This window comes from Crocodylus porosus, unplaced genomic scaffold (assembly GCF_001723895.1).
Source record: "Crocodylus porosus isolate Cpor-Errol unplaced genomic scaffold, CroPor_comp1, whole genome shotgun sequence".
Lineage (NCBI taxonomy): Eukaryota > Metazoa > Chordata > Crocodylia > Crocodylidae > Crocodylus > Crocodylus porosus.
The window spans coordinates 68,706,625-68,721,608 of record NW_017728948.1 but is presented as its reverse complement, the minus strand read 5'-3'; positions in this window follow the sequence as shown (position 1 = coordinate 68,721,608).

Sequence of the window (14,984 nt, the reverse complement as noted above, 5' to 3'; positions counted from 1 at the left end):
CCCACATCCCCCCACATCTTAGTGTCATCAGCAAATTTGAACAGGGTGCTTTTTACCCCCTCATCCAAATCGCTGATGAAGATGTTGAACAGTGCAGGCCCGAGGACCGAGCCCTACGGAACCCCACTGCCCACATCCTTCCAGCTTGAGAAGGACCCATCCAAATCCAAATCTCCGAATCAGCACTGGATAAATAATAGGCCCGTGCAAATAGGTTAGTATTTGATTCTGATTCAGCCAAATCGAATGAGGGCAGTGATTTGAATCACTGAATCAAATCACTGTCTTCCGAATTGGCTGAATCTGAATCAAATACTAACCTATTTGCACGGGCCTATTATTTATCCTTTATGAACATACAGTGAGGTTCATAAATATTTTATGACCAGTGTTCAGCTCCACTAGGTATTGTGGTGCCACGTGAATATTTTGAAGAGTTTCATTTACACTCACTGTTTAAATATATAGTATATACATTTTACTAACTGCATATAGCTAAACAGAAACATAGATCTAAACAGAAACACAGAATTCTCCTGTTACACTGCTTTCTTCATTCCTTTGGCACATAAGTTAAATTAATTTTGCACTTCCATGAAAGACCATAATCTAAACGGATTTTCTATTTTATAATTTCAGTCCATTTTCTGACAAAATTTCAACCAAAATGTACCTTATGACTTCATAGCAACTCTGCATTTAGCTTAGAGATTATTGGCTTAGTGCCTTCCATAGGGATAGGGCACCTGATTGGAACTCGGGGCATCTGGTTCTATTCTCAAGTTGGCCAGGATCCTGCTGGATGGCTTTAGATAAATCATCTTGCCCCTTCCACCTCAATTTCTCCAACTGTAAGCACAGGGGTTATGCTTACCGCCTTTGTAAATTGCTCTGCTGATGAAAAGGGAAAGACTATGAGTAAATCCCTTTATAAGGCTGGTCAGAATTGGGCCTCTGCATCCAGATTGGTTGACATTTTTTTTTGTTGCTTCTGACAAAACCCAAGGGTGTTTTTTTATACTAAAAGAAAGGGATTTATTCATAATCTTTACCTTCCTTGAGGCAACATCTCTGCTGATGTGTCTTATCACTGTGAGGATCAAAATTATAAGTCACAGACAATTTATTTTTAAAATCTGGGACAGAAAATGGATTCTTTGGCCTAAATAAATACATAAATAAAAAGCTTCTTTTTAACGAGCCTTAATTGTACATTGTATTTTATTCAGAATAAATCTTTTAAAGGCAAACACTACTCTAGCTGAAATGAAATTATTGGCATTATATTCCATTAAAATGATGCATCTTTATAATTGAGAATTTCTGTCTGCATTGATAAAAAAGTCTCATCTGAAAATAAGTTAAAATTATTTTAATGTTGGCCACATTCCAAGACCAAAAAAAAAACAACAAAAAAAAACAAGCTGATACAAACTTGTCATCATTTTGTAAAATCCCCATCAACCCAGGCAGTAGTAACAGTAATAACTGGGTCAGAACATAGGCCTATTGGTAGAACCCTTGGGAAGAACTTCATGATAGGGAAGTCTCTGTGGGGTTCTCAAAGACAATAGTATTTTGGAATGAGGCATTCAGAACCTCTTCTATCTCACTATTTCATTGTGTTTTACTTAACTAACAATGGGAGCAGGGATTGGAGGCCAAGTGGCCCATCTTTCAGGTGACAACTAGGGCTGTGTGAAACAGCACCATTTTGTTTTGACTTCCATGTTACCATTTTGACAGGAGAGTGCTTTGTTTTGAGTTGTGTTTTGTTTTGAAAGCACTGTTCTGTTCCGTTTTGTCAAAACTGTTTTGCTGTTTCAACATTTTGCCCAGAGGCTATAAAGGGGAAGTAAAAAACTGCCTATAACTTTGTCATTTCCTGTCTGATTTGGATGGAACTTGCAGAGATGGTAGTCCCTTCTGAGGCCATAATGCCTGACAGCCTTCAAGGAGATAGATGCAGGGGTTTCTGGGAAACTGCACCTCAAAATCGTGAAAGCAAAACTCATGTCACTTGTAGGTGTGAAGGCATATCGGGGTGCAAACAGCAGGCATGGTAGCCCCTGCTGAGGCCACACAATCTGCCAGGTTTCAAGGAGATAAGTGCAGGGGTTTCTAGGAAACTGCATCTCAGGCTGCTGACAAGCAAAACTTGTGACATGTGACTATGTGTGTTGAGGCATGCCCTCACTGGTGCTGGAGCCTCTGCACAGCGTGGTAGTGCACCCCAGTGAGGTCTTTTTCTCCCCTACAGCCTCAGCCTAGGCCATCCCTTTAAATAACAGCAGGTAAATAAGCAGCACAGTAGCACTAGCATCTCAGGCAGCCAAACTGTGACAGCCTTTCTTCCCTTTCCTGCAGAAGCTTTTTCTCCAGCAGCTTCCAGAGAATTCTCCTGGATCACAGTCTCTGGCCAGATACACATGTCAATACTGAGCAGTCCTTTCCCCCTTTTCCCCCTCCCTCTCCTTACTTTCTGTTTCTCTGCAACCAAGCCCAGCTTTGAAACTCGAAATGTTTTGAAACTTTCAAAACATTTCAACTGCCCTTGTTTTGTTTTGAGGCTGTTTCATAGCCTTTCATTTCATTTTGATTTCACTGTTTTGAGTTCTAAATGAGTCTAAACAATGTTGAAATGAAACACTGAGCAAAATTTTGCACAGCCCTAGTGACAATCCTAACCATCAGGCTATAGATTCATTCCCACACTGTCTAGGTGAGAAGGCATGTTTACATGAGATTCTTACTTTGTAGCTGCCTAATTAACTCCACATTAAAACATCAGCATCTACACATGTGGGACTATTAGGATGGAGTAAACTACTTAACTCTACCATAGGATAGTACTGCCAGACACAAATACTATCCTATGGCAGAACTTTTCACTCTGCCAGACTGCACATGTAGACACTGATGGGGCTGGATGGAGCACGAAGGTGCTTCAGTGTGGAGGCTACTTGCTAGCTAGTTCTGCAGTGAAGGAATCTCATGTCCCAGTCAGCCCCTCTGCAGCATATTTATCCAGGGGGCTGCAGAAGGGCCCACTGCCATCTGGGGCTGCACTGCCCCATCTCAGTGTGCTGTGGTCCTGGGCATACATTCAAACATGGCACCTGGGAGCAAGATATTTCAGTGAAAACTGTGGCAGATTTTACTCAGGCATGCTAATTGCATGTGTAGACATGCCCAGTAAATTCTATTTTATACCAAGAAGAATAAGTTCAATGGAAAAAAAAAAGAAGAGAGCTGAATATTTTAGAGATTAGCGGTTAGGACATTCACCTGTAATATCGGGAGTGTGAAGGAGTGTGAAGGAGTGAGACAAAACTCACAATATGGAGGGCTGTAGCTGGATACTGGAAAGAAAGGCAAATACTCACCCAACTTCTGGAGCAGCCTTCCACCTCAGATTGGAGGAGGGAGGCCGCCCAAAGGTATTTCTGGCTCTGGAGAGGGGCAGAGAGGGGTCAGTTCCCTGCAGGCTTCAGGGAGAGAGGAGTGGTCAAGCATCTCAGCAGGCAGAAGCTATGGAAAGTGCCTGAGGAATGCTGTGGGAGTGAGCCTGAGGCAGGCAGAGGCCTGCACACACACGACCAGCGGTAATCTCTGGAGCAGAGCTATAGCTGAGGATCCAGAGTGAGGGAGGCCACAAGTCCTGAGAAGATCTCTAGTGTGGAATTTTTCAACAGAGGATCCAAAGGAGGGCCCAAGGGGAAAAAACAAAAACAAACTACAGCCACAGGTAGAGCCTTCCTGCACATGGGAGAGACCCCAGAGGTACCGTGAATGTTCACAGGGGTGCAGAGTAGGCTAGCACATAGCAAAGAATGGACCAAGGGATTTTGTCTGGATTATGGTGATTGGGATGTCGAGCACCTTATCAAGAGTAAAAGGGACATTGCCAGAGCCTGACAAGAAGGCTGAGAAGCAGCTGGGGATTTCTATGGGTTTTTTTTGCTGTTTCTTTCGATTTTCTGGAGCACAGGCCAAGACTGGTCCCTGGAAGGGTGTACCCAAAAGACGCCCAAGGACACCCTGGGGTAGAGGACCAAAATAAGGCCATGACAGGCAGCACTGCGACTTGGCTGTGGAAGAATATTGTGAACACCATCTGGAGAGGCTAGGCTGGGGTAAAGGGGAGGTTTTGGAGCCCCACAGAAGAAACAGAGATCAAAACCAGGCAGGATCATTGTGGGTAGTGCCTCTTGGGAATATATATGTCATCAAAGTCATGGCAGGCAAGAAAACATAAGATTCACTTCCTGGCAGACCAGGTGATCCAGAGCCAAGGTCCACCGTGTCACCACTGGTAGGCAGACGAGCTCAGGGCAGTGCTAGCAAGCCCTACAATACCTACCGTCGTCACAGGGAGATTTTTGTTTAAATCTCTGCTTTGAATCAACCAGGTCACTCACATTGTAGGTGACTGTCCTATCTTCCTAAGTCCCCAGTACTCTTGTGAACCTATTCTGATATGAGTTCTGGAAAAAATCACTTCTAAAATGTCCAAAAACATGGTTTTGTCATTCCTACATTTTTTCTTCTTCTTTTTATTACTTGTACAAAAATATTTGCTGAATGGACCGGAGTTCAGAAATAGTTTCCATTGTGAATAAATTATTCAGCAAAAAAAAAGGCTGTTTGCCCCTCCTCCCTAAGGGTTTCTCTTTTCACCCATACAACACAGAAAATATAGGGTCAGATCGTTATCACTTGGTGCAAAAAAGTGTAGTTCTGGTCAATTGTGATCCATAGCAATTGTCACACAGTGTCAGATTATCCTCTCTTTTGAAAAAAATGGCACTGGGTGACAATTTGGATACCTGTACTGCAATAGAGAAGACCTGTTTTTCTCTGCATTTTGGTGCAGATCAGGAATGAATGCACTTAAGACAAATGGTTGTTCATGCTACTTTAAATTGTACAAGGTGCTTCTTCTGGAGCAAATCCAGCTCAATAAGAGGATAAGTGGTCCAAGGCCCTTTGCCCTCTCCTCTCCCGCCTCTAATTTGCATCTTATTCATCTGGAGTTGAAAGTTATGGAACAAAGTATGTGTAGCCCTTCCTTTGTAGGTGCCAAGTAAAGCAAAAGAGGACAAGGAGGGAGGGAGTTATATATGTTAATAATATTTTGTTTCTGTTAGGTTGGTATTAGCTTGCTAAAGTGGCCTGCCATCAAACAGTATTTATAGCAATGTATAAAACATATTAGTGATATCCTTTTAAAATTTGAAAGCTTTAGCTAATATTACTGTCTGGATTCAAAGCAGAGCTCAGTGCCTAAAAGCTGGTCAATAAACATTTTAGTACTGCTCTATTCCAGTGATCTGAATTCAATAATGTTACCTTTCCAGAAGCTGCAAAATGGAAAGTGAAAGAATGATTTATGAAGCTTAGCTATGCATGGCCAGATAAGAAAGCTTTAACTGATGGTTGCAGGATTCTCTTTAATGAAGTACAAGTTGCCAAGATAAGTTTAGGTAAATGAAGCCTCTGTCACAATATGTTATAGGAAAAGAAATGACAGACACAGCAGAGCAGATGGAGGTTATTACAGAACTGTGGTGTCAAGCAATGTAGTCTAGGTAACTGCACAAAGATGGAGCAGATGCATTAGTGTTGCTATTATAAACAATTTCATAATACCAACACACATTTATGAAATCTGTTTAAATTAAGCATAGCAGCCTTCTTTAAATTGTCACTTAGCTTTCATTGAGACCGTATTTCCAAGTCATCAGTTTCTTTCAAGTAAGATACTACAATTTCAATACAACCTCTCTCTCTCTGATGTTGTTGTTAACCTCAAAGCCCCAATGTGTTGCCTTTTTCAACACAGTTTGTTAATATCTGCTTTGTTGACAATGTTTAAGGAGTAATTCAAAAGGATGAAATTCCTATCCTCTTTGTTAGCATCCTAATTTGACATGCACTCGGTATTGTGAATGCAATGAAATTGGTAAGTTTTAGCTAGGTGTGTGGTACACAGCAACCAGAAAGTTCATTTTAAAGTCTTGGATGCAGCTTGTATCATGTGTTTTTATGAGGTGGCCAGGGCTGAGTAAATGTAGTTGTATTCTGTCCATTCTGATTTGTTGCTGATTAATGCTGCGTAGATAAGGTGGTATTGGAAAAGAGATGAATCAAGAGAGAACTAGCTCTAATGTGACATTTGACATTGTAGTTGGACAGCAAATAAACTATGGAGGATTTTTAGTCCTTCAAATCTCAGAAGAATGAGTATTCTCTCTGCTTACTACATTTTTAGAAGTAAGGGGACACTGTATAAAGGGATGCAATGTGAAAAGGGCACTGTGAAAGCTGACAGACTCAAATTTCAACCCACAGTCCCTTGAAAATATGTATTGCTTTTCAAAAAGAGGTCTGTCACACTAACAAAATGCCAACTTCTGTGCTGGGCAATCTGCCAAACAAGCACAGAACATTGGGTTTCTCTGAAAACGTGCACAGGATCAGCTCTCGTACTCATGTCACACCATCCCCTCTGCTTTGCCAGTTTGCTTTGTTCTTTGTAGACTGGTAATTGAAAACCTGGCACTGAAAGACATTGCTTTCTATAGCACGGCGCAAGCACCTTTCTTCTGCAGAGTATTTTAGTACTCGGCTGTCTCACAAAGAAACAAACAAACAAGCAAACAAAGCCCAGAATGGAGTATGCAAATGTACTTGTGCTTGCAAGGTAAAACACTGCTAGAGGACTAATTTCAGACTGGCCATTGCTGACAGCCACTTTGACATGCTAAAGTAAACACAAACTGCTTACTCTCTGATTCTTCCTATACTAAGTATGTCTGTAATGAACAGTTCTCTTCACTCAGGTTTCTTCACCCTGGTCTCCCAACTGCAGGAATTTGATGTTAGCCATCCAGGGACTTAAAGCCAATCTTCTCTTTCTCTCTTCCACCCATGCTTCTGTAGACACTGGAGGGAAAGTAGAAAAGGAAAGGACTTTAAAAGAAGGATGTGGAAGTAGCAAAGTGGGTGCTGATAAATCTTTCCCTATAGCTAAAAGATGGTTGGCGATAGGCACTTGAATTGCTTAATTCATCTGTACTTTCATAATTTTGCATAAGTCTTGTGTTTCATTGAAGCCTAGTATTCCATAGTGGAACAGCAACAGATCTGACAGAAGAGTCTTTGTCTCCATGTATCCTTGCCTGTACTGTCTAGCTACACCATAATAATTTGTGGGGAATGATATATAATATAACATAAACTATGTCCACCAAAGTAGTCTGAGGTGTATTTATTTTGCATATCATGTATCCAGGGGGGCCACAGCTTTGTGAAACAAAATATTTGTAAAACTTCAACAATCTTTTTGCTCTTTCTTTCTCTCTCTTTCATTTTTAGACAAAAATCTTCCCTTTTACAAAGAGCCAAGATATCTGTGTTGTGGTTTTACTGATTTGTTACACTTTTTGTAAGAACTTAGCTGGTGTGTAAACACAGAAAGATCCCACTCAGATGACACAATCAGCTCAACGTTCCTTGTGGTGATTTAATAATAGTTTTGGCAGAGTTGCCTTTTTATCCCTGTGAGTCTTCTTTCCTACTGCTGTGTTTACAAAGAAAGAAAAAAAAAGAGCTTTAGAAAGAGAGAACAGTAATTTGGTGAGGCTTAGAATTAGCTGGATATATTTTCAACATACAGAACTTGTCTTCCGTTATGTTACAGCAGTGAGAGGGTAATAAAGTCTGGGATTTATTTTGTATGTTCACAAAATCTGAATGTTATCTAAGTTCTATAGAACCTGGTAGGTTCCAAAAGAAGGGAAATGAGTTTCTGCATCACTTGCCTAACACAATGACATCTTTTCTTCATGGGTTAGCTAGAAAGAAATTTGCTTTTTAGTCTTTTAATAAATCAGGACAGGAATCTGCAATAGCAAAACAAAATGAGAGCTATTATTAAGAAAACCCAGAAAGTGGTGGCAGGGTTTCTTGTGAGTCAGAGGAAGGAAGTTAGGAAGCATTAACTCCCTGAAGGCTTTTTTTAAAAGGAATTTCAGAGTTAGTTTTGCTCCCATGATAAAAAGTAAATATACATCCAGAGGTGAGAAGTGGTCTGGCTGCAGGAGTCCACTTTACAGTAGTTTGAGTGTATGCTATCACACTGTATATGTGACTAGGAGCATTTATGCAGTTAAAATACCATAAAAACAAAGCACACCTTTTTCCTATTATATTTTGTTAAAATAAATAGCACTGTATGTTGCATCTTTTTAGAGATGTAATTCTATAAGAGTATTATGCCCTGCACCAACCCTAAGGTGTTTTGGTGGGTGCAGAGTTACTAGTAAGTACTATATTGTGCCTTCTACAACCTGGACCCCTGGGCATGGGGGTGCCATGCAAATACAGTGCAGAAAGAACACTTTTGATCCAGAAAGTTTATAATCTAATCATAAGACAGGAGACTAGACATGATTTTGAATAGATAGATTGGCATGAGGCCCACCACTGCATTATTATGGCAGCTCCATGCTTCTCTGTGTTCTGAGAGGAGAGACAGTTGTGTTCAGAAAGGAAGAGGTCTCTTTGCAAAGATGCATTGTTTAATAGGCAACCATCAGCCTCTGGATCATGGTGTAAGTGTAAGAGGTCTAGTCAGGTGCTTGATTAATCTGCTTGTGTGAGGTCCTGCGACCATCACATTGAGACCACGCCAAGACTTTGATGCTTATGCTTAGGCAAGAGTATGGAGGAGTGGAGTTTGGCCAAGACCTACGATCCTCACTTCAGACCACTGAGACAGAATCTAAAGACCAGACCAAGTCCAAACACTCAGTGCCTTTGTACTTTGTACTTTGCCAGGGAGCAACAGATAAGAACTGTTTCTGAATGCCAAACACCTCAGTAAGGGCACGTTTATGTCAGGGTGATGTCACTTAGCCTTCCTTCAACCAAGGCATACACACAAGGCAGTGGGGGCTAGGGTTTTGAGTCATCTTATACTTGTCTTACTCTAGAGGTTGCAATATTGTGTTATTTTATAGGGCTTACCCTACCATAAGTAGCCCCAGTATGTTGTCACCAGGCCCTCCAGTCAGATGCAGTTTATAGTCATACCCAGGACAAATGTGTCATTTACTTACTTTGTATCCGGCCAACTCTGCTCCTGAGAATGCATATGTGGAAAGGCAGGGCTATTCTATGGCCTTGCTCCCTACTGACCTTGCAGTCTGCTTCTAGTAATAGTACTAGCACAAGGCAGTCCTTCTCCCTTGAGAGAGAAGTCTTCCGCAGTGCCTAGCACCTACACAAATATAGGAAGGTGGTTGTGTGATTATTTGGACAGTCATAGTAAGTTGTTTTCTGCCACTATTAGCATGATGTTCAAATGAAGCTCAGAGAAATCAATGCTGTTCTAGTCTGACTCAGAGTTTTGACCTTCAAAATTAAAAGCTGAATCATATATAATTTTTCATACCATTTGGTTTGAATGGTCTAGTCAAGAAACTTGGCTCAATTAAATAGAGAATTACATCATAATTAATTCACAGGTAAGGGGATCGATTTTGAATTGTTTGTGAAGCATCAAGAACTTCCAAAGAATGAACATTTTATCTCCAAGAAAAGGTAGAAATGTGGAGAGTACGGTATTATAACTAGGGGTGAGCAAGAGCAGCACTCACTTTGTGTGCCAAGTTAGGAAAGGTGTTGGAATTGTCCCCAATGCCTAAGGTGTCTTCACCCCGGCAGCAAGAGATGCACCATGACTTATTCTGCAAACCACAAAACAGTCCCTGGTTTCTGCCGATACTTTAAGAGAAACATCTAGGTCAGGCAGCAGCTCAGGCAGGGACTGTTTTGGAACTGCTTTTTCTCTACGCCCTGCTTTGAGAACTTGTGTCATTCCCCACTCTCACAACCGTGTGAACATCTTTTGCTCTGGGAACACCTTCACTCCTCTGCAGGCTTTGCCCAGGACACCGTCTCTGCTTATTATACCTCTGGGAGAGTACACATGGAGATTTTTTTCAATACAACTTTTTTTTTATTAAAGTCTTCTCTATAAACATTGTGCAATTCAAAATAAATAGGAATTAGATAATAAAATAAAATATATATCCTAATCTTAGTTACCCCATGCTGGTATTACCCACTGTGAAATAAACATGCAGATGAAAAACTTTCCAATTCACTTTACTGACATGGGGCACTCTCAAGCTCTTTATTCTACAAAATATTGAGCTAAAATTAGACTGATTTCTGTTTAAATTATCTGTATGTCTTCCAAATATTTTATCAAGGGAGTCCACACAGCTTTAAAATTCTGCAATTTGTTATTGCAAGAATAATTTGAACTCCCTGAAATATGTAACAAGAAATCCCAGTCAGATTAAAAAAACAAACAAACTTCAAATTGGAACCTGCTGTTTTGCACTCATAATTGGTTGAACCTGCATGTGATGAAATCAGCAGCCAGAAGAACATTTGAGCCTACAGATCAAGTGATTCAATGCCTGTTTAGTTTTATGTGGACTCAGATGACAAACATGTTCAAAATACGTACAAATTGAGAGGCAGAGTTTAAACTCCTCTGAAAATTTGGCAACAGGTGTGAACTGATCAATTCCACCCCCCCCCCACTCCCTTCCCTCACACACACTTTTTTTGGAAGGGCAAAGTTATAGAATATATTTTTATTTTTGTAAGATGGCACAAATATGATTCATCTGGTGTAAAATGATAGTTTGTGAACCCTTTTCACCACAGCAACTGTGGACATCATTTTCTAATATTCCATTTATGCAACACTGAATAGTCTTTTACCGTAGGTGCTAAGTATGCATCCTTAAATATCCAAATCCAAGCCCAAACTCTCCTGTGACAGAAGTTTTGCTACTTACTTTTGTGATTGGTTTTTCCTTGCTGCGGTACAATGGTATGTTTCTATGAAAAATATTCGCTTAAGATAGGGAAATTTTAAAAAGTTTCACATAACCTGCTTCCATACTCTTTAATTTCTGGTTATTATGGAATGCTTGGGTCTTCAGGATCTCAATTTGTCACTCTATAGCATTTAATCTGTTAGACTTTGATCTGAAATACACCTCCATAGTAAAAATGTTAATCCTTTTATTGTGAACAGCAAAAGTATGACAGCCTGGAGTATCTTTAAATCCCACTTGACTTGGTTTGCACAAGAACGACTTTTGTATAACTTCTAAATTTTAGAATTAAAGGAGAGAAGTATGGGGTGATTGGAAATACAGGCTTTTGAAGATTTATTTGACAGTGGTTCTTTCAAGCCTTTTCAGGACTGAAGATGTAATTAGCTTAATGTTTGTTGACCTTGATGTAAAAAGCAAAATATCATTCCCTGAACATAATTCCCAATGGGTAATTGGGTACCTCAATTTTGTGTTGCCCAGTGCCAGGGCTTGGCCCAGTTAAATTTACAGGTAAAGCCACCTAGTACCTTCCCAACCCTGGCCTTTGGTCATGTGATCACTTGAAAGTCAAAAGAAAGTGAAAGTAAAAAAAGAGTCAGTACTCTAACAATGGGGCTCAGCCACTTTATTTCTGACTAGCCCTCTTCAAGGCATCACCCCCTTGCTGCAAATGCCACTCTGATGCACAGATTCGTTCTGGCTACTGTCTCCTGGCCTAATTAATCTCTTCCATACTTAATATCCATCTGTCTGCTGGCTCAATGGTGCTGGGAATGTCCCTGGTTCTCAGGGCTCAGGATGCTGATCCCCACTCCCTGGCTCACCGCAATCTTTGCACACTCCACTTCTGGTTTTCCAGGGCCTCTCTAGTCTCACAGAGCTGCTGCTCTGGAACCACAGTTCCTGGGGCACTCGTCTCTCCTTCGCTGGCTCCCTGCAGCTGTCAGTAAGTATCTCTCTTCTTTCCTCTTCTTTATACATCCTCCCCTTTAAGATGCCACTAGGTGCCTTCTTATCAGTTCCTTAGGATGTGGAAGATTCACCCCTGCAGTGATGGGATTTGCTGGAGCAGGATCATCCACACGGCACCAAGACAGAAAGTCCGCTACCAAGCTGGCAATGCTGGGCTTATATTCAATACAAAAATGAAAGGATTGTAGAGCTAGGGCCCAATGAGTTACCTGAGCATTATCAGCCTATGAGGTCTTCAGCCATTTCAGAGGGGCGTAGTTAGTTATTAATGTAAACTCCTGGCTGAGTAATTTATGGTTAGACATTCTCACTCCATAGTGGAGTACATTTGTTTGTGAGGATTCAACTTGCAGCTGGCATAGGATATGGGCTGGTCCAGTCTGTCCATTTCTTGGCACAACACAGCTCCCATGGTTTGATTAGAGGCATCGATCTGAAGAATGAAAGGATGTGTAAAATCAGGAGTCTTTAGGACAATGTCAAGGCATGGTGCTGTTTTCATTCTCTGAAATTCTTGGAGGCATGACTCATCCCATTTTATTGGGCCTGAGCTTTTTCTCTTGAAGAAGTCTGTTAATGGTGTGGCCACCTCCGCGATATGTGGAATGAAGTGCCAGTAGTAACTGGCTAGCCTGGGAAAAGCCCTCAAATGTTTTCTAGTTTGGGACAGAGGGTAGTCTCTTATGGCCTTTATCTTATTGGTTAGTGGTTGGATACATCCCTGTCCCACTGAAAACTCAGGATATTTGGTCTCTGCCTTTCTTAATATGCATTTTCCTCAGCTGGCCATTAAACCAGCTAACTGGAGTTCCTAGAGGACCTCCTGAAGGGCTTTTAGGTGTTGCTTTCACTCATTTGAGTAAATGAGGATGTCATCCAGGCAGGTTGCAGGATATCTTTGATATGGGGCTAGTACCCAATCGATTAGTCTTTGAAACATTGCTGCTGCACCATGTAGACTGAATGGCATGCGTTTGAACTTATAAAGACCCAGTGGAGTGCTGAAGGCGGGTTTTGTTTGAACATTCTTTCATATTGGCACTTGCCAATACCCCTTAGTTAAGTCCAGGGTAGATATATATTTTGCTTGCTCTACCCTCTCTAGTAAGTCATTAATTCGTGGCATCTGAAAAGCATCAAATTCTAAAGATGGCATTCAATTTTTGAAAGTCTATGCACAGCCTTAGCAATCCATCTGGTTTTGGCATGACTACTATGGGCCTTTGCCAGGGGTTTTGAGATTCAGTGATCACACCCTAAGCTAACATTTTATCTATTTCAGCTCTTATTAGGTCATATTGATAGTAAGGGATTCTTTGTCATTTCTCCCTTAACGCTTTCTCCTCTGATATGACAATGATGTGACTTATTCCCTTTGCACATCTGGGAATTTCGCTAAGCATATCGCAAAATTCTTGTACTAGCTGTTCTAACTGCACCTTTTGTCTCCCCTGTCAGTTGGGATCCTAGATGGATGTTCTGTGCAATTTCCCATTCTTCTGAATTTTTATTTTTCTCCGCTTTATGTCTAATCTCTCTCTTACTGGGGTAGATAATAGACCCTCTATTTCTTGCCATAACTTTAGCAAATTAATGTGGTAAATTTGTTTCTCTTTCTTGTGTCCCAGGTGGAACACTTCATAATCTACTGTGTCAGCTCATCTCAGTATCCCAAAGGGCCCTTGCTAGAACATCAGGAACTTACTAGTAGTACTGGGAAGAAGTACTAACACCTTTTGTCCCTTGCTAAACTCTCTCATCTGTGCACCCTTGTCATAATATTCTTTTTGTTTCTGCTGCACTCAACAGAGGGGGTCTCAAGTGACCTCTTTGGCCCTCTGCAGCCTGTGTCTCAGTTCTCGTATGTATTCAGAGGGTTGTGGGTTCATAGGTTCTTCTCTCTTCCAGCCCTCCCTTACTATATTTAAGAGTCCTTGAGGTTGATGCCCATAAACAAGCTCAAATGTGGCAAACCCCAGGGAAGACTGAGGGGCTTCCCTTATGGCAAGCAAGACTGAGGACACTAACAGGTCCCACTTCCAGGGCTCCTCTTGGGCACACTGACACAGCATATTTTTAAGGGTGCCATTAAGCCTCTCTACCAACCCATTTGTCTGGGGCTGATGTACATCCACAGGTGCTACATTTGAAGCAAGCTGCAAAAGCTGCAGATGGCATGCAACATAAAACTAGTCCCCTGGTTGACAATTATCTCTTTGGGAATGCTGACCCTCAGTATCCACTTCAGTAATTCCTCTGCTATCCAATATTCCATAACTGAGCAAAGTGGAACAGCATCCAGAAACCATCTGGCATAATCAGTTAGGACTAATATAAACTGGGGTCCCGCTGAACTCTTCAGTAGTGGCCTGACTGTCTAAAGCTATCTGCACAAAAGAGACTGACACTACTGGCATAGATTGTAGTGGGGCCTGTGGGGGTTTCTTTAGGCTAACTGTTGGCAATTTGGACATGCTCAGCAGAAGTCTTTGACTTGCTTATACAGGTGTGGCCAAAAACACCATTTGGCCAAATGGGCCCATGTTTTTCCCCTGCCCATATGTCCTCCCAGAGGAGTTGCATGTGCCAGTTTCAATAGTGGGGTCTGGTAGGGTTGAGGGATCAATAGCTGAGGTATCTCTTGTCTTTCTTGTCCTTCTTGATGACCTGACTTAATTCTTAAACTAGCCTCGCCGGGGGAGGGGGACGCAGGAAGACAAGGAGACACCATCTGAGCAAGACAGGTGACAAGGGCAAGGAGTGTTAAGGTAAGAAACGGGGGTCCAGACAGTCTCCCTAAACAGGGGGTGGCACACACAGTCTTGAAAGGCCTTAAATGCCTATATACCAATGCTCACAGAATGGGAAATAAACAGGAGGAACTCGCCCTCAGAATAGCTAGTTCGAACCCAGATGTCATAGGGCTAACAGAAAGGTGGTGGGATTTGTCCCATGACTGGGCAGTTAGCATTAGGGGCTATAGGCTTTACAGGTGGGATAGAGAAGGAAGGAAAGGTGGGGGTGTGACACTCTATGTCAAGGAGCGATACACATCCTCTGCCAGCAGAATGGGGTCAGAGGAGG